This window comes from Pristiophorus japonicus, unplaced genomic scaffold (genome assembly GCF_044704955.1).
Source record: "Pristiophorus japonicus isolate sPriJap1 unplaced genomic scaffold, sPriJap1.hap1 HAP1_SCAFFOLD_216, whole genome shotgun sequence".
Lineage (NCBI taxonomy): Eukaryota > Metazoa > Chordata > Chondrichthyes > Pristiophoridae > Pristiophorus > Pristiophorus japonicus.
In genome coordinates this window covers 669,309-692,721 of record NW_027251865.1, presented here as the reverse complement: position 1 = coordinate 692,721, position 23,413 = coordinate 669,309, and the positions used below count along the sequence as shown (strand labels likewise).

Below are 23,413 nucleotides of genomic sequence, written 5' to 3'. Positions count from 1 at the left end.
TGTTATTGTCCTGAACTGCAGTCTTTTGCCCATCTCCAGGCGACAGAAGCGTTCTGTCTGTCTGTTTCGACTTTGGAGCATTTACAGGAACAGGCCTCCGGTTCATCGTTTATCAGCAAACCAAGAAACACAAATAAACAGAAAGATGTGCCTTTCAACCCCGTCGGCAAATGACTGTCATTCCAAATAATTCCCAACCCTTGGGATTCTGTGTGGATTTGTTTCATTATAAAGATTTGATTTTCAACGTGACGAAAAACCGAATAAAAATTATGAAAAACACTGGAATGGCCCGTACGGGGATCGAACCCGCGACCTTGGCGTTATTAGCACCACGCTCTAACCAACTGAGCTAACCGGCCACAAATTGTGATAACGTTGCGTGAAAGCTCAGTCTGCGGGGATTGTGTTTCCAACTCACACTGGGTGACAGATTTACTGCATAAACATTGAACACATCACATCGCTTAAACATTGTTCACTGTTCATCTACAACACTGCGCAGAGTGTAAATAGAACGTAACAGAAAAAGAGCGCTAAATCAAAAAACCATTCACGTTGAAAATTATTATCACGCAACCGCTGAACAGCCCACTGTCCCGATATAAAATCAGCCATTACCCTTATAATGAAGGGAACGCGAAATAACCAGAAATTGCTGAAACACGGGATTGAACCAGGAACCATCTGGATCTTCAGTCAAACGCCTTCCCAACTCAACTATTTCGGCGTGACAGTGAACGAAGCAAAGTTTTCTCCCACCTTTTTGAAAGAAAACCTGACCCCGGAAGGAATTGCCCCACCCACTCAGTCCTCATTTCGGGGCAATGGGTCCCAAACACATCTCAGAGCTCAGGTTGTGTTAATGTAAAGTATAATGATACCGAAAATCTTAATGCTCATGTTCCGTTATCACTGCCCACGATGCAGGCAGTGGTCTTGTACACGTTGCTAAGTTCAAAATGTGTATTTTTTCGCACTGGCAATGAATTAACTGATATCTGTGCTGTGATCAACTAGGTTTCTTAGGGTGATGTCGTGCAAGAACGTAATGGAAGCCTAATTATATTGGTGACTGTTCTCACACTGCAGTTAAATGTTGGCAAACTTACAGTGTAAATCAGCAATTCTTGTTCCACATGTTGATTTAATGTTCTGCTGAAGTCTTCATAAAGAAACAAAGCTTGCACAACAGGCTCGATCTCACCGTATCACACAGTGAAACATACTGGAGAGTTTATAACTGTTTGAGAACATAAAATGTCAGTAAAATACCCCGTTCTTTTCTCGACACTGATGGGCTCTGAAAGGGAGACCGGCCGAAGTCCCACTTAGCCGCACTGACCCCGAGGCAAGGTGAAATTCTAACAGTTTCAGTCCATAGCAGTGCTATGCTGAAGAGAGATAAGTGTCGCGAATAAAGGAGAGATTTAACAATACTTATGTTGAATGTCGGTTAGATCAATCACTCCATGAATTCACTGCTGGGAAATTCAGAGCTTGTAAATTGCCTGTGAACGCTAAACATAGACACACAGTGAGCCAATGTGCAATATAGGAGGGGCCCAGGCCAAATGAATGCTCGGGATAAGTTATCAGTGGCCATGGCCCAGGCATTCACTGATTCCAGTCTTGCACACGTTGCTAAGTTTAAAATGCTGTATATTTCCACACTGGCAATGCATTGACAGATGGTAAGCTAGAATGACGTGCCGCAAAAATGTACACGGAAGGATAAAGTTAGCCATGATTGGCAACATTTACGGTGTCAATCAGCACTTGTTGAGCGAGATCTCCTCATTTACTGCTGACTTTAAAAATGAAGGCACAGAAGTGTATGCTGTATCACTGCAACGAATGATGCGCTGCTGATGGTTGGGGCAGCAAGAGTGCAATGAGCTGTAAATTTGTTCAGGAACAGCCTTGCAGTACAAACGGCCGAAAATACATTGTACCCTGACCGGGAATCGAACCCGGGCCGAAGCGGTGAAAGTCAAGGAAGTTGCTGCACATTTGCTTGGCAACAAGCAGGCCAACACAGTCTGTCCTGCTTGTTCCTTCCAAATTCTCACCACATTCGCGCCAGGAAAAACTGTTCGTAGCAAATGGCATTTTTTGTGGAGAGCACCAAAGATATGTCCGCGCATCCACAGCATCACGTGCGGGTAGGCATGCACTGAAATCTATTTCATTCTGTCCTTTTCTCGGGATTTTTCAAACTCGGTGCCGGGTGAACATTTCATTTGGTGTTTTTGTCCTGAACTGCAGTCTTTTGCCCATCTCCAGGCGACAGAAGCGTTCTGTCTGTCTGTTTCTACTTTGGAGCATTTACAGGAACAGGCCTCCGGTTCATCGTTTATCAGCAAACCAAGAAACACAAATAAACAGAAAGATGTGCCTTTCAACCCCGTCGGCAAATGACTGTTATTCCAAATAATTCCCAACCCTTGGGATTCTGTGTGGATTTGTTTCATTATAAAGATTTTATTTTCAACGTGACTAAAAACCGAATAAAAATTATGAAAAACACTGGAATAGCCCGTACGGGGATCGAACCCGTGACCTTGGCGTTATTAGCACCACGCTCTAACCAACTGAGCTAACCGGCCACAAATTGTGTTAACGTTGCGTGAAAGCTCAGTCTGCGGGGATTGTGTTTCCAACTCACACTGGGTGACAGATTTACTGCATAAACATTGAACACATCACATCGCTTAAACATTGTTCACTTTTCATCTACAACACTGCGCAGAGTGTAAATAGAACGTAACAGAAAAAGAGCGCTAAATATAAAAGCAATTCACGTTAAAAATAATTATCACGCAACCGCTGAACAGCCCACTGTCCCGATATAAAATCAGCCATTACCCTTAGAATGAAGGGAACGCGAAATAACCAGAAATTGCTGAAACACGGGATTTGACCCAGGAACCATCTGGATCTTCAGTCAAACGCCTTCCCAACTGAACTATTTCGGCCTGAAAGTGTACGAAGCAAAGTTTTCTCACACCTTTTTGAAAGAAAACCTGACCCCGGAATGAATTGCGCCGCCCACTCAGTCCTCATTTCGGGGCAATGGTTCCCAAACACATCTCAGAGCTCAGGTTGTGTTCATGTAAAGTATAATGATACCGAAAATCTTAATGCTCATGTTCCGTTATCACTGCCCACGATGCAGGCAGTGGTCTTGTACACGTTCCTAAGTTCAAAATGTGGATTTTTTCGCACTGGCAATGAATTAACTGATATCTGTGCTGTGATCAACTAGGTTTCTTAGGGTGATGTCGTGCAAGAACGTAATGGAAGCCTAATTATATTGGTGATTGTTCTCACACTGCAGTTAAATGTTGGCAAACTTACAGTGTAAATCAGCAATTCTAGTTCCACATGTTGATTTAATGTTCTGCTGAAGTGTTCATAAAGAAACAAAGCTTGCACAACAGGCTCGATCTCACCGTATCACACAGTGAAATATACTGGAGAGTTTATAACTGTTTGAGAACATAAAATGTCAGTAAAATACCCCGTTCTTTTCTCGACACTGATGGGCTCTGAAAGGGAGACCGGCCGAAGTCCCACTTAGCCGCACTGACCCCGATGCAAGGTGAAATTCTAACAGGTTCAGTCCATAGCAGTGCTATGCTGAAGAGAGATAAGTGTCGCGAATAAAGGAGAGATTTAACAATACTAATGTTGAATGTCGGTTAGATCAATCACTCCATGAATTCACTGCTGGGAAATTCAGAGCTTGTAAATTGCCTGTGAACGCTAAACATAGACACACAGTGAGCCAATGTGCAATATAGGAGGGGCCCAGGCCAAATGAATGCTCGGGATAAGTTATCAGTGGCCATGGCCCAGGCATTCACTGATTCCAGTCTTGCACACGTTGCTAAGTTTAAAATGCTGAATACTTCCACACTGGCAATGCATTGACAGATGGTAAGCTAGAGTGATGTGCCGCAAAAATGTACACGGAAGGATAAAGTTAGCCATGATTGGCAACATTTACGGTGTCAATCAGCACTTGTTGAGCGAGATCTCCTCATTTACTGCTGACTTTAAAAATGAAGGCACAGAAGTGTATGCTGTATCACTGCAACGAATGATGCGCTGCTGATGGTTGGGGCAGCAAGAGTGCAATGAGCTGTAAATTTGTTCAGGAACAGCCTTGCAGTTCAAACGGCCGAAAATACATTGTGCCCTGACCGGGAATCGAACCCGTGCCGCAGCGGTGAAAGCCAAGGAAGTTGCTGCACATTTGCTTGGCAACAAGCAGGCCAACACAGTCTGTCCTGCTTGCTCCTTCCAAATTCTCACCACTTTCGCGCCAGGAAAAACTGTTCGTAGCAAATGGCATTTTTTGTGGAGAGCACCAAAGATATGTCCGCGCATCCACAGCATCACGTGCGGGTAGGCATGCACTGAAATCTATTTCATTCTGTCCTTTTCTCGGGATTTTTCAAACTCGGTGCCGGGTGAACATTTCATTTGGTGTTTTTGTCCTGAACTGCAGTCTTTTGCCCATCTCCAGGCGACAGAAGCGTTCTGTCTGTCTGTTTCGACTTTGGAGCATTTACAGGAACAGGCCTCCGGTTCATCGTTTATCAGCAAACCAAGAAACACAAATAAACAGAAAGATGTGCCTTTCAACCCCGTCGGCAAATGACTGTCATTCCAAATAATTCCCAACCCTTGGGATTCTGTGTGGATTTGTTTCATTATAAAGATTTGATTTTCAACGTGACGAAAAACCGAATAAAAATTATGAAAAACACTGGAATGGCCCGTACGGGGATCGAACCCGCGACCTTGGCGTTATTAGCACCACGCTCTAACCAACTGAGCTAACCGGCCACAAATTGTGATAACGTTGCGTGAAAGCTCAGTCTGCGGGGATTGTGTTTCCAACTCACACTGGGTGACAGATTTACTGCATAAACATTGAACACATCACATCGCTTAAACATTGTTCACTGTTCATCTACAACACTGCGCAGAGTGTAAATAGAACGTAACAGAAAAAGAGCGCTAAATCAAAAAACCATTCACGTTGAAAATTATTATCACGCAACCGCTGAACAGCCCACTGTCCCGATATAAAATCAGCCATTACCCTTATAATGAAGGGAACGCGAAATAACCAGAAATTGCTGAAACACGGGATTGAACCAGGAACCATCTGGATCTTCAGTCAAACGCCTTCCCAACTCAACTATTTCGGCGTGACAGTGAACGAAGCAAAGTTTTCTCCCACCTTTTTGAAAGAAAACCTGACCCCGGAAGGAATTGCCCCACCCACTCAGTCCTCATTTCGGGGCAATGGGTCCCAAACACATCTCAGAGCTCAGGTTGTGTTAATGTAAAGTATAATGATACCGAAAATCTTAATGCTCATGTTCCGTTATCACTGCCCACGATGCAGGCAGTGGTCTTGTACACGTTGCTAAGTTCAAAATGTGTATTTTTTCGCACTGGCAATGAATTAACTGATATCTGTGCTGTGATCAACTAGGTTTCTTAGGGTGATGTCGTGCAAGAACGTAATGGAAGCCTAATTATATTGGTGACTGTTCTCACACTGCAGTTAAATGTTGGCAAACTTACAGTGTAAATCAGCAATTCTTGTTCCACATGTTGATTTAATGTTCTGCTGAAGTCTTCATAAAGAAACAAAGCTTGCACAACAGGCTCGATCTCACCGTATCACACAGTGAAACATACTGGAGAATTTATAACTGTTTGAGAACATAAAATGTCAGTAAAATACCCCGTTCTTTTCTCGACACTGATGGGCTCTGAAAGGGAGACCGGCCGAAGTCCCACTTAGCCGCACTGACCCCGAGGCAAGGTGAAATTCTAACAGTTTCAGTCCATAGCAGTGCTATGCTGAAGAGAGATAAGTGTCGCGAATAAAGGAGAGATTTAACAATACTTATGTTGAATGTCGGTTAGATCAATCACTCCATGAATTCACTGCTGGGAAATTCAGAGCTTGTAAATTGCCTGTGAACGCTAAACATAGACACACAGTGAGCCAATGTGCAATATAGGAGGGGCCCAGGCCAAATGAATGCTCGGGATAAGTTATCAGTGGCCATGGCCCAGGCATTCACTGATTCCAGTCTTGCACACGTTGCTAAGTTTAAAATGCTGTATATTTCCACACTGGCAATGCATTGACAGATGGTAAGCTAGAATGACGTGCCGCAAAAATGTACACGGAAGGATAAAGTTAGCCATGATTGGCAACATTTACGGTGTCAATCAGCACTTGTTGAGCGAGATCTCCTCATTTACTGCTGACTTTAAAAATGAAGGCACAGAAGTGTATGCTGTATCACTGCAACGAATGATGCGCTGCTGATGGTTGGGGCAGCAAGAGTGCAATGAGCTGTAAATTTGTTCAGGAACAGCCTTGCAGTACAAACGGCCGAAAATACATTGTACCCTGACCGGGAATCGAACCCGGGCCGAAGCGGTGAAAGTCAAGGAAGTTGCTGCACATTTGCTTGGCAACAAGCAGGCCAACACAGTCTGTCCTGCTTGTTCCTTCCAAATTCTCACCACATTCGCGCCAGGAAAAACTGTTCGTAGCAAATGGCATTTTTTGTGGAGAGCACCAAAGATATGTCCGCGCATCCACAGCATCACGTGCGGGTAGGCATGCACTGAAATCTATTTCATTCTGTCCTTTTCTCGGGATTTTTCAAACTCGGTGCCGGGTGAACATTTCATTTGGTGTTTTTGTCCTGAACTGCAGTCTTTTGCCCATCTCCAGGCGACAGAAGCGTTCTGTCTGTCTGTTTCTACTTTGGAGCATTTACAGGAACAGGCCTCCGGTTCATCGTTTATCAGCAAACCAAGAAACACAAATAAACAGAAAGATGTGCCTTTCAACCCCGTCGGCAAATGACTGTTATTCCAAATAATTCCCAACCCTTGGGATTCTGTGTGGATTTGTTTCATTATAAAGATTTTATTTTCAACGTGACTAAAAACCGAATAAAAATTATGAAAAACACTGGAATAGCCCGTACGGGGATCGAACCCGTGACCTTGGCGTTATTAGCACCACGCTCTAACCAACTGAGCTAACCGGCCACAAATTGTGTTAACGTTGCGTGAAAGCTCAGTCTGCGGGGATTGTGTTTCCAACTCACACTGGGTGACAGATTTACTGCATAAACATTGAACACATCACATCGCTTAAACATTGTTCACTTTTCATCTACAACACTGCGCAGAGTGTAAATAGAACGTAACAGAAAAAGAGCGCTAAATATAAAAGCAATTCACGTTAAAAATAATTATCACGCAACCGCTGAACAGCCCACTGTCCCGATATAAAATCAGCCATTACCCTTAGAATGAAGGGAACGCGAAATAACCAGAAATTGCTGAAACACGGGATTTGACCCAGGAACCATCTGGATCTTCAGTCAAACGCCTTCCCAACTGAACTATTTCGGCCTGAAAGTGTACGAAGCAAAGTTTTCTCACACCTTTTTGAAAGAAAACCTGACCCCGGAATGAATTGCGCCGCCCACTCAGTCCTCATTTCGGGGCAATGGTTCCCAAACACATCTCAGAGCTCAGGTTGTGTTCATGTAAAGTATAATGATACCGAAAATCTTAATGCTCATGTTCCGTTATCACTGCCCACGATGCAGGCAGTGGTCTTGTACACGTTCCTAAGTTCAAAATGTGGATTTTTTCGCACTGGCAATGAATTAACTGATATCTGTGCTGTGATCAACTAGGTTTCTTAGGGTGATGTCGTGCAAGAACGTAATGGAAGCCTAATTATATTGGTGATTGTTCTCACACTGCAGTTAAATGTTGGCAAACTTACAGTGTAAATCAGCAATTCTAGTTCCACATGTTGATTTAATGTTCTGCTGAAGTGTTCATAAAGAAACAAAGCTTGCACAACAGGCTCGATCTCACCGTATCACACAGTGAAATATACTGGAGAGTTTATAACTGTTTGAGAACATAAAATGTCAGTAAAATACCCCGTTCTTTTCTCGACACTGATGGGCTCTGAAAGGGAGACCGGCCGAAGTCCCACTTAGCCGCACTGACCCCGATGCAAGGTGAAATTCTAACAGGTTCAGTCCATAGCAGTGCTATGCTGAAGAGAGATAAGTGTCGCGAATAAAGGAGAGATTTAACAATACTAATGTTGAATGTCGGTTAGATCAATCACTCCATGAATTCACTGCTGGGAAATTCAGAGCTTGTAAATTGCCTGTGAACGCTAAACATAGACACACAGTGAGCCAATGTGCAATATAGGAGGGGCCCAGGCCAAATGAATGCTCGGGATAAGTTATCAGTGGCCATGGCCCAGGCATTCACTGATTCCAGTCTTGCACACGTTGCTAAGTTTAAAATGCTGAATACTTCCACACTGGCAATGCATTGACAGATGGTAAGCTAGAGTGATGTGCCGCAAAAATGTACACGGAAGGATAAAGTTAGCCATGATTGGCAACATTTACGGTGTCAATCAGCACTTGTTGAGCGAGATCTCCTCATTTACTGCTGACTTTAAAAATGAAGGCACAGAAGTGTATGCTGTATCACTGCAACGAATGATGCGCTGCTGATGGTTGGGGCAGCAAGAGTGCAATGAGCTGTAAATTTGTTCAGGAACAGCCTTGCAGTTCAAACGGCCGAAAATACATTGTGCCCTGACCGGGAATCGAACCCGTGCCGCAGCGGTGAAAGCCAAGGAAGTTGCTGCACATTTGCTTGGCAACAAGCAGGCCAACACAGTCTGTCCTGCTTGCTCCTTCCAAATTCTCACCACTTTCGCGCCAGGAAAAACTGTTCGTAGCAAATGGCATTTTTTGTGGAGAGCACCAAAGATATGTCCGCGCATCCACAGCATCACGTGCGGGTAGGCATGCACTGAAATCTATTTCATTCTGTCCTTTTCTCGGGATTTTTCAAACTCGGTGCCGGGTGAACATTTCATTTGGTGTTATTGTCCTGAACTGCAGTCTTTTGCCCATCTCCAGGCGACAGAAGCGTTCTGTCTGTCTGTTTCGACTTTGGAGCATTTACAGGAACAGGCCTCCGGTTCATCGTTTATCAGCAAACCAAGAAACACAAATAAACAGAAAGATGTGCCTTTCAACCCCGTCGGCAAATGACTGTCATTCCAAAAAATTCCCAACCCTTGGGATTCTGTGTGGATTTGTTTCATTATAAAGATTTGATTTTCAACGTGACGAAAAACCGAATAAAAATTATGAAAAACACTGGAATGGCCCGTACGGGGATCGAACCCGCGACCTTGGCGTTATTAGCACCACGCTCTAACCAACTGAGCTAACCGGCCACAAATTGTGATAACGTTGCGTGAAAGCTCAGTCTGCGGGGATTGTGTTTCCAACTCACACTGGGTGACAGATTTACTGCATAAACATTGAACACATCACATCGCTTAAACATTGTTCACTGTTCATCTACAACACTGCGCAGAGTGTAAATAGAACGTAACAGAAAAAGAGCGCTAAATCAAAAAACCATTCACGTTGAAAATTATTATCACGCAACCGCTGAACAGCCCACTGTCCCGATATAAAATCAGCCATTACCCTTATAATGAAGGGAACGCGAAATAACCAGAAATTGCTGAAACACGGGATTGAACCAGGAACCATCTGGATCTTCAGTCAAACGCCTTCCCAACTCAACTATTTCGGCGTGACAGTGAACGAAGCAAAGTTTTCTCCCACCTTTTTGAAAGAAAACCTGACCCCGGAAGGAATTGCCCCACCCACTCAGTCCTCATTTCGGGGCAATGGGTCCCAAACACATCTCAGAGCTCAGGTTGTGTTAATGTAAAGTATAATGATACCGAAAATCTTAATGCTCATGTTCCGTTATCACTGCCCACGATGCAGGCAGTGGTCTTGTACACGTTGCTAAGTTCAAAATGTGTATTTTTTCGCACTGGCAATGAATTAACTGATATCTGTGCTGTGATCAACTAGGTTTCTTAGGGTGATGTCGTGCAAGAACGTAATGGAAGCCTAATTATATTGGTGACTGTTCTCACACTGCAGTTAAATGTTGGCAAACTTACAGTGTAAATCAGCAATTCTTGTTCCACATGTTGATTTAATGTTCTGCTGAAGTCTTCATAAAGAAACAAAGCTTGCACAACAGGCTCGATCTCACCGTATCACACAGTGAAACATACTGGAGAGTTTATAACTGTTTGAGAACATAAAATGTCAGTAAAATACCCCGTTCTTTTCTCGACACTGATGGGCTCTGAAAGGGAGACCGGCCGAAGTCCCACTTAGCCGCACTGACCCCGAGGCAAGGTGAAATTCTAACAGTTTCAGTCCATAGCAGTGCTATGCTGAAGAGAGATAAGTGTCGCGAATAAAGGAGAGATTTAACAATACTTATGTTGAATGTCGGTTAGATCAATCACTCCATGAATTCACTGCTGGGAAATTCAGAGCTTGTAAATTGCCTGTGAACGCTAAACATAGACACACAGTGAGCCAATGTGCAATATAGGAGGGGCCCAGGCCAAATGAATGCTCGGGATAAGTTATCAGTGGCCATGGCCCAGGCATTCACTGATTCCAGTCTTGCACACGTTGCTAAGTTTAAAATGCTGTATATTTCCACACTGGCAATGCATTGACAGATGGTAAGCTAGAATGACGTGCCGCAAAAATGTACACGGAAGGATAAAGTTAGCCATGATTGGCAACATTTACGGTGTCAATCAGCACTTGTTGAGCGAGATCTCCTCATTTACTGCTGACTTTAAAAATGAAGGCACAGAAGTGTATGCTGTATCACTGCAACGAATGATGCGCTGCTGATGGTTGGGGCAGCAAGAGTGCAATGAGCTGTAAATTTGTTCAGGAACAGCCTTGCAGTACAAACGGCCGAAAATACATTGTACCCTGACCGGGAATCGAACCCGGGCCGAAGCGGTGAAAGTCAAGGAAGTTGCTGCACATTTGCTTGGCAACAAGCAGGCCAACACAGTCTGTCCTGCTTGTTCCTTCCAAATTCTCACCACATTCGCGCCAGGAAAAACTGTTCGTAGCAAATGGCATTTTTTGTGGAGAGCACCAAAGATATGTCCGCGCATCCACAGCATCACGTGCGGGTAGGCATGCACTGAAATCTATTTCATTCTGTCCTTTTCTCGGGATTTTTCAAACTCGGTGCCGGGTGAACATTTCATTTGGTGTTTTTGTCCTGAACTGCAGTCTTTTGCCCATCTCCAGGCGACAGAAGCGTTCTGTCTGTCTGTTTCTACTTTGGAGCATTTACAGGAACAGGCCTCCGGTTCATCGTTTATCAGCAAACCAAGAAACACAAATAAACAGAAAGATGTGCCTTTCAACCCCGTCGGCAAATGACTGTTATTCCAAATAATTCCCAACCCTTGGGATTCTGTGTGGATTTGTTTCATTATAAAGATTTTATTTTCAACGTGACTAAAAACCGAATAAAAATTATGAAAAACACTGGAATAGCCCGTACGGGGATCGAACCCGTGACCTTGGCGTTATTAGCACCACGCTCTAACCAACTGAGCTAACCGGCCACAAATTGTGTTAACGTTGCGTGAAAGCTCAGTCTGCGGGGATTGTGTTTCCAACTCACACTGGGTGACAGATTTACTGCATAAACATTGAACACATCACATCGCTTAAACATTGTTCACTTTTCATCTACAACACTGCGCAGAGTGTAAATAGAACGTAACAGAAAAAGAGCGCTAAATATAAAAGCAATTCACGTTAAAAATAATTATCACGCAACCGCTGAACAGCCCACTGTCCCGATATAAAATCAGCCATTACCCTTAGAATGAAGGGAACGCGAAATAACCAGAAATTGCTGAAACACGGGATTTGACCCAGGAACCATCTGGATCTTCAGTCAAACGCCTTCCCAACTGAACTATTTCGGCCTGAAAGTGTACGAAGCAAAGTTTTCTCACACCTTTTTGAAAGAAAACCTGACCCCGGAATGAATTGCGCCGCCCACTCAGTCCTCATTTCGGGGCAATGGTTCCCAAACACATCTCAGAGCTCAGGTTGTGTTCATGTAAAGTATAATGATACCGAAAATCTTAATGCTCATGTTCCGTTATCACTGCCCACGATGCAGGCAGTGGTCTTGTACACGTTCCTAAGTTCAAAATGTGGATTTTTTCGCACTGGCAATGAATTAACTGATATCTGTGCTGTGATCAACTAGGTTTCTTAGGGTGATGTAGTGCAAGAACGTAATGGAAGCCTAATTATATTGCTGATTGTTCTCACACTGCAGTTAAATGTTGGCAAACTTACAGTGTAAATCAGCAATTCTAGTTCCACATGTTGATTTAATGTTCTGCTGAAGTGTTCATAAAGAAACAAAGCTTGCACAACAGGCTCGATCTCACCGTATCACACAGTGAAATATACTGGAGAGTTTATAACTGTTTGAGAACATAAAATGTCAGTAAAATACCCCGTTCTTTTCTCGACACTGATGGGCTCTGAAAGGGAGACCGGCCGAAGTCCCACTTAGCCGCACTGACCCCGATGCAAGGTGAAATTCTAACAGGTTCAGTCCATAGCAGTGCTATGCTGAAGAGAGATAAGTGTCGCGAATAAAGGAGAGATTTAACAATACTAATGTTGAATGTCGGTTAGATCAATCACTCCATGAATTCACTGCTGGGAAATTCAGAGCTTGTAAATTGCCTGTGAACGCTAAACATAGACACACAGTGAGCCAATGTGCAATATAGGAGGGGCCCAGGCCAAATGAATGCTCGGGATAAGTTATCAGTGGCCATGGCCCAGGCATTCACTGATTCCAGTCTTGCACACGTTGCTAAGTTTAAAATGCTGAATACTTCCACACTGGCAATGCATTGACAGATGGTAAGCTAGAGTGATGTGCCGCAAAAATGTACACGGAAGGATAAAGTTAGCCATGATTGGCAACATTTACGGTGTCAATCAGCACTTGTTGAGCGAGATCTCCTCATTTACTGCTGACTTTAAAAATGAAGGCACAGAAGTGTATGCTGTATCACTGCAACGAATGATGCGCTGCTGATGGTTGGGGCAGCAAGAGTGCAATGAGCTGTAAATTTGTTCAGGAACAGCCTTGCAGTTCAAACGGCCGAAAATACATTGTGCCCTGACCGGGAATCGAACCCGTGCCGCAGCGGTGAAAGCCAAGGAAGTTGCTGCACATTTGCTTGGCAACAAGCAGGCCAACACAGTCTGTCCTGCTTGCTCCTTCCAAATTCTCACCACTTTCGCGCCAGGAAAAACTGTTCGTAGCAAATGGCATTTTTTGTGGAGAGCACCAAAGATATGTCCGCGCATCCACAGCATCACGTGCGGGTAGGCATGCACTGAAATCTATTTCATTCTGTCCTTTTCTCGGGATTTTTCAAACTCGGTGCCGGGTGAACATTTCATTTGGTGTTATTGTCCTGAACTGCAGTCTTTTGCCCATCTCCAGGCGACAGAAGCGTTCTGTCTGTCTGTTTCGACTTTGGAGCATTTACAGGAACAGGCCTCCGGTTCATCGTTTATCAGCAAACCAAGAAACACAAATAAACAGAAAGATGTGCCTTTCAACCCCGTCGGCAAATGACTGTCATTCCAAATAATTCCCAACCCTTGGGATTCTGTGTGGATTTGTTTCATTATAAAGATTTGATTTTCAACGTGACGAAAAACCGAATAAAAATTATGAAAAACACTGGAATGGCCCGTACGGGGATCGAACCCGCGACCTTGGCGTTATTAGCACCACGCTCTAACCAACTGAGCTAACCGGCCACAAATTGTGATAACGTTGCGTGAAAGCTCAGTCTGCGGGGATTGTGTTTCCAACTCACACTGGGTGACAGATTTACTGCATAAACATTGAACACATCACATCGCTTAAACATTGTTCACTGTTCATCTACAACACTGCGCAGAGTGTAAATAGAACGTAACAGAAAAAGAGCGCTAAATCAAAAAACCATTCACGTTGAAAATTATTATCACGCAACCGCTGAACAGCCCACTGTCCCGATATAAAATCAGCCATTACCCTTATAATGAAGGGAACGCGAAATAACCAGAAATTGCTGAAACACGGGATTGAACCAGGAACCATCTGGATCTTCAGTCAAACGCCTTCCCAACTCAACTATTTCGGCGTGACAGTGAACGAAGCAAAGTTTTCTCCCACCTTTTTGAAAGAAAACCTGACCCCGGAAGGAATTGCCCCACCCACTCAGTCCTCATTTCGGGGCAATGGGTCCCAAACACATCTCAGAGCTCAGGTTGTGTTAATGTAAAGTATAATGATACCGAAAATCTTAATGCTCATGTTCCGTTATCACTGCCCACGATGCAGGCAGTGGTCTTGTACACGTTGCTAAGTTCAAAATGTGTATTTTTTCGCACTGGCAATGAATTAACTGATATCTGTGCTGTGATCAACTAGGTTTCTTAGGGTGATGTCGTGCAAGAACGTAATGGAAGCCTAATTATATTGGTGACTGTTCTCACACTGCAGTTAAATGTTGGCAAACTTACAGTGTAAATCAGCAATTCTTGTTCCACATGTTGATTTAATGTTCTGCTGAAGTCTTCATAAAGAAACAAAGCTTGCACAACAGGCTCGATCTCACCGTATCACACAGTGAAACATACTGGAGAGTTTATAACTGTTTGAGAACATAAAATGTCAGTAAAATACCCCGTTCTTTTCTCGACACTGATGGGCTCTGAAAGGGAGACCGGCCGAAGTCCCACTTAGCCGCACTGACCCCGAGGCAAGGTGAAATTCTAACAGTTTCAGTCCATAGCAGTGCTATGCTGAAGAGAGATAAGTGTCGCGAATAAAGGAGAGATTTAACAATACTTATGTTGAATGTCGGTTAGATCAATCACTCCATGAATTCACTGCTGGGAAATTCAGAGCTTGTAAATTGCCTGTGAACGCTAAACATAGACACACAGTGAGCCAATGTGCAATATAGGAGGGGCCCAGGCCAAATGAATGCTCGGGATAAGTTATCAGTGGCCATGGCCCAGGCATTCACTGATTCCAGTCTTGCACACGTTGCTAAGTTTAAAATGCTGTATATTTCCACACTGGCAATGCATTGACAGATGGTAAGCTAGAATGACGTGCCGCAAAAATGTACACGGAAGGATAAAGTTAGCCATGATTGGCAACATTTACGGTGTCAATCAGCACTTGTTGAGCGAGATCTCCTCATTTACTGCTGACTTTAAAAATGAAGGCACAGAAGTGTATGCTGTATCACTGCAACGAATGATGCGCTGCTGATGGTTGGGGCAGCAAGAGTGCAATGAGCTGTAAATTTGTTCAGGAACAGCCTTGCAGTACAAACGGCCGAAAATACATTGTACCCTGACCGGGAATCGAACCCGGGCCGAAGCGGTGAAAGTCAAGGAAGTTGCTGCACATTTGCTTGGCAACAAGCAGGCCAACACAGTCTGTCCTGCTTGTTCCTTCCAAATTCTCACCACATTCGCGCCAGGAAAAACTGTTCGTAGCAAATGGCATTTTTTGTGGAGAGCACCAAAGATATGTCCGCGCATCCACAGCATCACGTGCGGGTAGGCATGCACTGAAATCTATTTCATTCTGTCCTTTTCTCGGGATTTTTCAAACTCGGTGCCGGGTGAACATTTCATTTGGTGTTTTTGTCCTGAACTGCAGTCTTTTGCCCATCTCCAGGCGACAGAAGCGTTCTGTCTGTCTGTTTCTACTTTGGAGCATTTACAGGAACAGGCCTCCGGTTCATCGTTTATCAGCAAACCAAGAAACACAAATAAACAGAAAGATGTGCCTTTCAACCCCGTCGGCAAATGACTGTTATTCCAAATAATTCCCAACCCTTGGGATTCTGTGTGGATTTGTTTCATTATAAAGATTTTATTTTCAACGTGACTAAAAACCGAATAAAAATTATGAAAAACACTGGAATAGCCCGTACGGGGATCGAACCCGTGACCTTGGCGTTATTAGCACCACGCTCTAACCAACTGAGCTAACCGGCCACAAATTGTGTTAACGTTGCGTGAAAGCTCAGTCTGCGGGGATTGTGTTTCCAACTCACACTGGGTGACAGATTTACTGCATAAACATTGAACACATCACATCGCTTAAACATTGTTCACTTTTCATCTACAACACTGCGCAGAGTGTAAATAGAACGTAACAGAAAAAGAGCGCTAAATATAAAAGCAATTCACGTTAAAAATAATTATCACGCAACCGCTGAACAGCCCACTGTCCCGATATAAAATCAGCCATTACCCTTAGAATGAAGGGAACGCGAAATAACCAGAAATTGCTGAAACACGGGATTTGACCCAGGAACCATCTGGATCTTCAGTCAAACGCCTTCCCAACTGAACTATTTCGGCCTGAAAGTGTACGAAGCAAAGTTTTCTCACACCTTTTTGAAAGAAAACCTGACCCCGGAATGAATTGCGCCGCCCACTCAGTCCTCATTTCGGGGCAATGGTTCCCAAACACATCTCAGAGCTCAGGTTGTGTTCATGTAAAGTATAATGATACCGAAAATCTTAATGCTCATGTTCCGTTATCACTGCCCACGATGCAGGCAGTGGTCTTGTACACGTTCCTAAGTTCAAAATGTGGATTTTTTCGCACTGGCAATGAATTAACTGATATCTGTGCTGTGATCAACTAGGTTTCTTAGGGTGATGTAGTGCAAGAACGTAATGGAAGCCTAATTATATTGGTGACTGTTCTCACACTGCAGTTAAATGTTGGCAAACTTACAGTGTAAATCAGCAATTCTTGTTCCACATGTTGATTTAATGTTCTGCTGAAGTCTTCATAAAGAAACAAAGCTTGCACAACAGGCTCGATCTCACCGTATCACACAGTGAAACATACTGGAGAGTTTATAACTGTTTGAGAACATAAAATGTCAGTAAAATACCCCGTTCTTTTCTCGACACTGATGGGCTCTGAAAGGGAGACCGGCCGAAGTCCCACTTAGCCGCACTGACCCCGAGGCAAGGTGAAATTCTAACAGTTTCAGTCCATAGCAGTGCTATGCTGAAGAGAGATAAGTGTCGCGAATAAAGGAGAGATTTAACAATACTTATGTTGAATGTCGGTTAGATCAATCACTCCATGAATTCACTGCTGGGAAATTCAGAGCTTGTAAATTGCCTGTGAACGCTAAACATAGACACACAGTGAGCCAATGTGCAATATAGGAGGGGCCCAGGCCAAATGAATGCTCGGGATAAGTTATCAGTGGCCATGGCCCAGGCATTCACTGATTCCAGTCTTGCACACGTTGCTAAGTTTAAAATGCTGTATATTTCCACACTGGCAATGCATTGACAGATGGTAAGCTAGAATGACGTGCCGCAAAAATGTACACGGAAGGATAAAGTTAGCCATGATTGGCAACATTTACGGTGTCAATCAGCACTTGTTGAGCGAGATCTCCTCATTTACTGCTGACTTTAAAAATGAAGGCACAGAAGTGTATGCTGTATCACTGCAACGAATGATGCGCTGCTGATGGTTGGGGCAGCAAGAGTGCAATGAGCTGTAAATTTGTTCAGGAACAGCCTTGCAGTTCAAACGGCCGAAAATACATTGTAGCCTGACCGGGAATCGAACCCGGGCCGCAGCGGTGAAAGCGCCGATTCCTAACCACTAGACCACCAGGGAAGCTGCTGTACGTTTGCTTGCAAACAAGCAGACCAACACAGTCTTTCCTGCTTGCTCCTTCCAAATTCTCACCACATTCGCGCCAGGAAAAACTGTTCGTCGCAAATGGCATTTTTTGTGGAGAGCACCAAAGATATGTCCGCGCATCCACAGCATCACGTGCGGGTAGGCATGCACTGAAATCTATTTCATTCTGTCCTTTTCTCGGGATTTTTCACACTCGGTGCCGGGTGAACATTTCATTTGGTGTTTTTGTCCTTAACTGCAGTCTTTTGCCCATCTCCCGGCGACAGAAGCGTTCTGTCTGTCTGTTTCTACTTTGGAGCATTTACAGGAACAGGCCTCCGGTTCATCGTTTATCAGCAAACCAAGAAACACAAATAAACAGAAAGATGTGCCTTTCAACCCCGTCGGCAAATGACTGTTATTCCAAATAATTCCCAACCCTTGGGATTCTGTGTGGATTTGTTTCATTATAAAGATTTGATTTTCAACGTGACTAAAAACCGAATAAAAATTATGAAAAACACTGGAATAGCCCGTACGGGGATCGAACCCGTGACCTTGGCGTTATTAGCACCACGCTCTAACCAACTGAGCTAACCGGCCACAAATTGTGTTAACGTTGCGTGAAAGCTCAGTGTGCGGGGATTGTGTTTCCAACTCACACTGGGTGACAGATTTACTGCATAAACATTGAACACATCACATCGCTTAAACATTGTTCACTGTTCATCTACAACACTGCGCAGAGTGTAAATAGAACGTAACAGAAAAAGAGCGCTAAATATAAAAGCAATTCACGTTAAAAATTATTATCACGCAACCGCTGAACAGCCCACTGTCCCGATATAAAATCAGCCATTACCCTTAGAATGAAGGGAACGCGAAATAACCAGAAATTGCTGAAACACGGGATTTGACCCAGGAACCATCTGGATCTTCAGTCAAACGCCTTCCCAACTGAACTATTTCGGCCTGAAAGTGTACGAAGCAAAGTTTTCTCACACCTTTTTGAAAGAAAACCTGACCCCGGAATGAATTGCGCCGCCCACTCAGTCCTCATTTCGGGGCAATGGGTCCCAAACACATCTCAGAGCTCAGGTTGTGTTAATGTAAAGTATAATGATACCGAAAATCTTAATGCTCATGTTCCGTTATCACTGCCCACGACGCAGGCAGTGGTCTTGTACACGTTCCTAAGTTCAAAATGTGTATTTTTTCGCACTGGCAATGAATTAACTGATATCTGTGCTGTGATCAACTAGGTTTCTTAGGGTGATGTCGTGCAAGAACGTAATGGAAGCCCAATTATAATGGTGATTGTTCTCACACTGCAGTTAAATGTTGGCAAACGTACAGTGTCAATCAGCAATTCTTGTTCCACATGTTGATTTAATGTTCTGCTGAATTGTTCATAAAGAAACAAAGCTTGCACAACAGGCTCGATCTCACCGTCTTGAAGACACAGTGAAATATACTGGAGAGTTTATAACTGTTTGAGAACATAAAATGTCAGTAAAATACCCCGTTCTTTTCTCGACACTGATGAGCTGTGAAAGGGAGACCGGCCGAAGTCCCACTTAGCCGCACTGACCCCGAGGCAAGGTGAAATTCTAACATGTTCAGTCCATAGCAGTGCTATGCTGAAGAGAGATAAGTGTCGCGAATAAAGGAGAGATTTAACAATACTGATGTTGAATGTCGGTTAGATCAATCACTCCATGAATTCACTGCTGGGAAATTCAGAGCTTGTAAATTGCCTGTGAACGCTAAACATAGACACACAGTGAGCCAATGTGAAATATAGGAGGGGCCCAGGCCAAATGAATGCTCGGGATAAGTTATCAGTGGCCATGGCCCAGGCATTCACTGATTCCAGTCTTGCAGACGTTGCTAAGTTTAAAATGCTGAATATTTCCACACTGGCAATGCATTGACAGATGGTAAGCTAGAGTGTTGTGCCGCAAAAATGTACACGGAAGGCTAAAGTTAGCCATGATTGGCAACATTTACGGTTTCAATCAGCATTTGTTGAGCGAGATCTCCTCATTTACTGCTGACTTTAAAACGGAAGGCACAGAAGTGTATGCTGTATCACTGCAACGAATGATGCGCTGCTGATGGTTGGGGCAGCAAGAGTGCAGTGAGCTGTAAATTTGTTCAGGAACAGCCTTGCAGTTCAAACGGCCGAAAATACCATGTTCCCTGACAGGGAATCGAACCCAGGCCGCAGCGGTGAAAGCGCGGAATCCTAACCAGTAGACCACCAGGGAAGCTGCTGTGCGTTTGCTTGCAAACAAGCAGAACAACACAGTCTTTCCTGCTTGCTCCTTCCAAATTCTCACCACATTCGCGCCAGGAAAAACTGTTGGTAGCAAATTGCATTTTTTGTGTAGAACACCAAAGATATGTCCGCGCATCCACAGCATCACGTGCGGGTAGGCATCCACTGAAATCTATTTCATTCTGTCCTTTTCTCGGGATTTTTCATTCTCGGTGCTGGGTGTTTTTGTCCTGAACTGCAGTCTTTTGCCCATCTCCAGGCGACAGAACCGTTCTGTCTGTCTGTTTCTACTTTTGAGCATTTACAGGAACAGGCCTCCGGTTCATCGTTTATCAGCAAACCAAGAAACACAAATAAACAGAAAGATGTGCCTCTCAACCCCGTCGGCAAATGACTGTTATTCCAAATAATTCCCAACCCTTGGGATTCTGTGTGGATTTGTTTCATTATAAAGATTTGATTTTCAACGTGACTAAAAACCGAATAAAAATTTTGAAAAACACTGGAATGGCCCGTACGGGGATCGAACCCGTGACCTTGGCGTTATTAGCACCACGCTCTAACCAACTGAGCTAACCGGCCACAAATTGTGTTAACGTTGCGTGAAAGCTCAGTCTGCGGGGATTGTGTTTCCAACTCACACTGGGTGACAGATTTACTGCATAAACATTGAACACATCACATCGCTTAAACATTGTTCACTGTTCATCTACAACACTGCTCAGAGTGTAAATAGAACGTAACAGAAAAAGAGCGCTAAATATAAAAACAATTCACGTTAAAAATTATTATCACGCAACCGCTGAACAGCCCACTGCCCCGATATAAAATCAGCCATTACCCTTAGAATGAAAGGAACGCGAAATAACCAGAAATTGCTGAAACACGGGATTTGACCCAGGAACCATCTGGATCTTCAGTCAAACGCCTTCCCAACTGAACTATTTCGGCCTGAAAGTGTACGAAGCAAAGTTTTCTCACACCTTTTTGAAAGAAAACCTGACCCCGGAATGAATTGCGCCGCCCACTCAGTCCTCATTTCGGGGCAATGGTTCCCAAACACATCTCAGAGCTCAGGTTGTGTTAATGTAAAGTATAATGATACCGAAAATCTTAATGCTCATGTTCCGTTATCACTGCCCAGGACGCAGGCAGTGGTCTTGTACACGTTCCTAAGTTCAAAATGTGGATTTGTTCGCACTGGCAATGAATTAACTGATATCTGTGCTGTGATCAACTAGGTTTCTTAGGGTGATGTCGTGCAAGAACGTAATGGAAGCCCAATTATAATGGTGATTGTTCTCACACTGCAGTTAAATGTTGGCAAACTTACACTGTCAATCAGCAATTCTTGTTCCACGTGTTGATTTAATGTTCTGCTGAAGTGTTCATAAAGAAACAAAGCTTGCACAACAGGCTCGATCTCACCGTCTTGAAGACACAGTGAAATATACTGGAGAGTTGATAACTGTTTGAGAACTTAAAATGTCAGTAAAATATCCCGTTCTTTTCTCGACACTGATGTGCTGTGAAAGGGAGACCGGCCGAAGTCCCACTTAGCCGCACTGACGCCGAGGCAAGGTGAAATTCTAACATGTTCAGTCCATAGCAGTGCTATGCTGAAGAGAGATAAGTGTCGCGAATAAAGGAGAGATTTAACGTTAGTGATGGTGAATCTCGGTTAGATCAATCACTCCATGAATTCACTGCTGGGAAATTCAGATCTTGGAAATCGCCTGTGAACGCTAAACATAGACACACAGTGAGCCAATGTGCAATATAGAAAGGGCCCAGGCCAAATGAATGCTCGGGATAAGTTATCAGTGGCCATGGCCCAGGCATTCTCTGATTCCAGTCTTGCACTCTTTGCGAAGTTTAAAATGCTGAATATTTCCACAGTGGCAATGCATTGATTGATGATAAGCTCGAGAGATGTGCCGCAAATAGGTACCTGGAAGACTAAAGATAGCCATGATTGGCAAAATGTACGTTGTCTATCAGCAATTGTAGTTCCACTTGTTGAGCGAGATCTTGAAAAGCGAGATAGTGCAGACTTTAAAACAGAAGTGCTGATGATTCGGGCAACAACAGCGAGATGAGCTGCAAGCTTATTCAGGAACAGCATTGCGAAGCACCGCAAATACAATGTTCCCCAACCGGGAATTGATCCCGGGCCGCGGCGGTGAGAGCGCCGAATCCTAACCACTAGACCACCAGGGAAGCTGCTGCAAACGTCTGTGCCAGCAAACAGACCAACCCAGTCTTTCCTCCTTGCTGTTTAGAAATTCTCATCACATTCGCGCCAGGGAAAACTGTTCGCAGCAAATGGCAGTTTTTGTGGAGAACATCAAAACATGTCCGCGCAATCCCAGCGTTAAGTGCGGCTCGGCATCCACTGAAATCCATTTCATTCTCACAATTTTCCGGGAATTTTCACTCTCGGTACCGTGTGAAGATTTCATTTGGTGCTTTTGTCCTGAAATGCAGCCTTTTGCTCATCTCCGGGCGACAGAACCGTTCTGTCTTTCTGTTCTGCTTATAACCATTGACGGGAACAGCTCTCCAGTTCATCGGTTATCCGCAAAGCAAGAAACACGTATAAACAGAAAGTTGTGCTCTGCACACCGTCGGCAAAGAAGCAATGGCTGTTATTCCAAATCATTCCCATCCCTTGGGATTCCGTGTGGATTTGTTTCGTTATGAAGATTTGATTGTAAAAGTTACTAAAAACCGAATAAAAATCATGAACAATTGGGATGGCCCATACGGGGATCGGGCCCGCGCTCTTGGCTTTATTAATACCACGCCCTAAACGACCGATTTAACCGGCAACAAAATGCCCTTGGGCTGCGTGAAAGCACAGCCTGAGATGATTTTGTATCCGGCACACACTGGGTGATAGAGTTACTGCATAAGAATTGAACACATCGCATCGCTTAATCATTGTTCACTCTTCATATACAAAACTGGGCAGAGTATAAATAGAAAGTAACAGAAAAAGAGCGCTGAATCTAAAAAAAATCATGTCGAAAATTAGTATCACGCAACCGCGTTATTTCATAAAAATTATGAAAAATTCAGTGGGCTAGGCATCCACTGAAATCCATTTCATTCTCTCCTTTTTCCGGGAATTTTCACTCTCGGCTGAAATAGCTCAGTTGGGAGAGCAATAACTGAAGATCTTAAGGTCTCTGGTTCAATCCCGGATTTCAGCAATATCTGGTGATTTTGCGTTCCCTTCATTTTAAGGAGAGACACTGGTTTTCTGTCGAGACAGTGCTTGCGGAATGGGCTGTTTTGCGGTTGCGTGAAACTAATTTTCAACATGATTTTTTTTCGATTAAGCGCGCTTTTTCTGTTACTTTCTAT

The 23,413-nt window shown here is 43.9% G+C and overlaps 11 non-coding genes across 11 annotated transcripts; all 11 read right to left on the bottom strand.

The window, feature by feature from the left end:
• Positions 1-288: 288 nt before the first annotated feature.
• trnai-aau (transfer RNA isoleucine (anticodon AAU)) lies at positions 289-362 on the bottom strand. Its single transcript has one exon. It is a non-coding gene; the product is annotated as a tRNA-Ile (tRNA).
• Positions 363-2,535: 2,173 nt separating this feature from the next.
• Positions 2,536-2,609, bottom strand: trnai-aau (transfer RNA isoleucine (anticodon AAU)). The gene has a single exon. It is a non-coding gene; the product is annotated as a tRNA-Ile (tRNA).
• Positions 2,610-4,783: 2,174 nt separating this feature from the next.
• Positions 4,784-4,857, bottom strand: trnai-aau (transfer RNA isoleucine (anticodon AAU)). The gene has a single exon. It is a non-coding gene; the product is annotated as a tRNA-Ile (tRNA).
• A 2,173-nt stretch (positions 4,858-7,030) lies between these two features.
• Positions 7,031-7,104, bottom strand: trnai-aau (transfer RNA isoleucine (anticodon AAU)). Its single transcript has one exon. It is a non-coding gene; the product is annotated as a tRNA-Ile (tRNA).
• Positions 7,105-9,278: 2,174 nt separating this feature from the next.
• Positions 9,279-9,352, bottom strand: trnai-aau (transfer RNA isoleucine (anticodon AAU)). The gene has a single exon. It is a non-coding gene; the product is annotated as a tRNA-Ile (tRNA).
• A 2,173-nt stretch (positions 9,353-11,525) lies between these two features.
• Positions 11,526-11,599, bottom strand: trnai-aau (transfer RNA isoleucine (anticodon AAU)). Its single transcript has one exon. It is a non-coding gene; the product is annotated as a tRNA-Ile (tRNA).
• A 2,174-nt stretch (positions 11,600-13,773) lies between these two features.
• On the bottom strand, positions 13,774-13,847 carry trnai-aau (transfer RNA isoleucine (anticodon AAU)). Its single transcript has one exon. It is a non-coding gene; the product is annotated as a tRNA-Ile (tRNA).
• Positions 13,848-16,020: 2,173 nt separating this feature from the next.
• Positions 16,021-16,094, bottom strand: trnai-aau (transfer RNA isoleucine (anticodon AAU)). The gene has a single exon. It is a non-coding gene; the product is annotated as a tRNA-Ile (tRNA).
• Positions 16,095-18,292: 2,198 nt separating this feature from the next.
• On the bottom strand, positions 18,293-18,366 carry trnai-aau (transfer RNA isoleucine (anticodon AAU)). The gene has a single exon. It is a non-coding gene; the product is annotated as a tRNA-Ile (tRNA).
• Positions 18,367-20,552: 2,186 nt separating this feature from the next.
• trnai-aau (transfer RNA isoleucine (anticodon AAU)) lies at positions 20,553-20,626 on the bottom strand. Its single transcript has one exon. It is a non-coding gene; the product is annotated as a tRNA-Ile (tRNA).
• A 1,566-nt stretch (positions 20,627-22,192) lies between these two features.
• Positions 22,193-22,264, bottom strand: trnae-cuc (transfer RNA glutamic acid (anticodon CUC)). Its single transcript has one exon. It is a non-coding gene; the product is annotated as a tRNA-Glu (tRNA).
• Between the last annotated feature and the right edge of the window lie 1,149 nt (positions 22,265-23,413).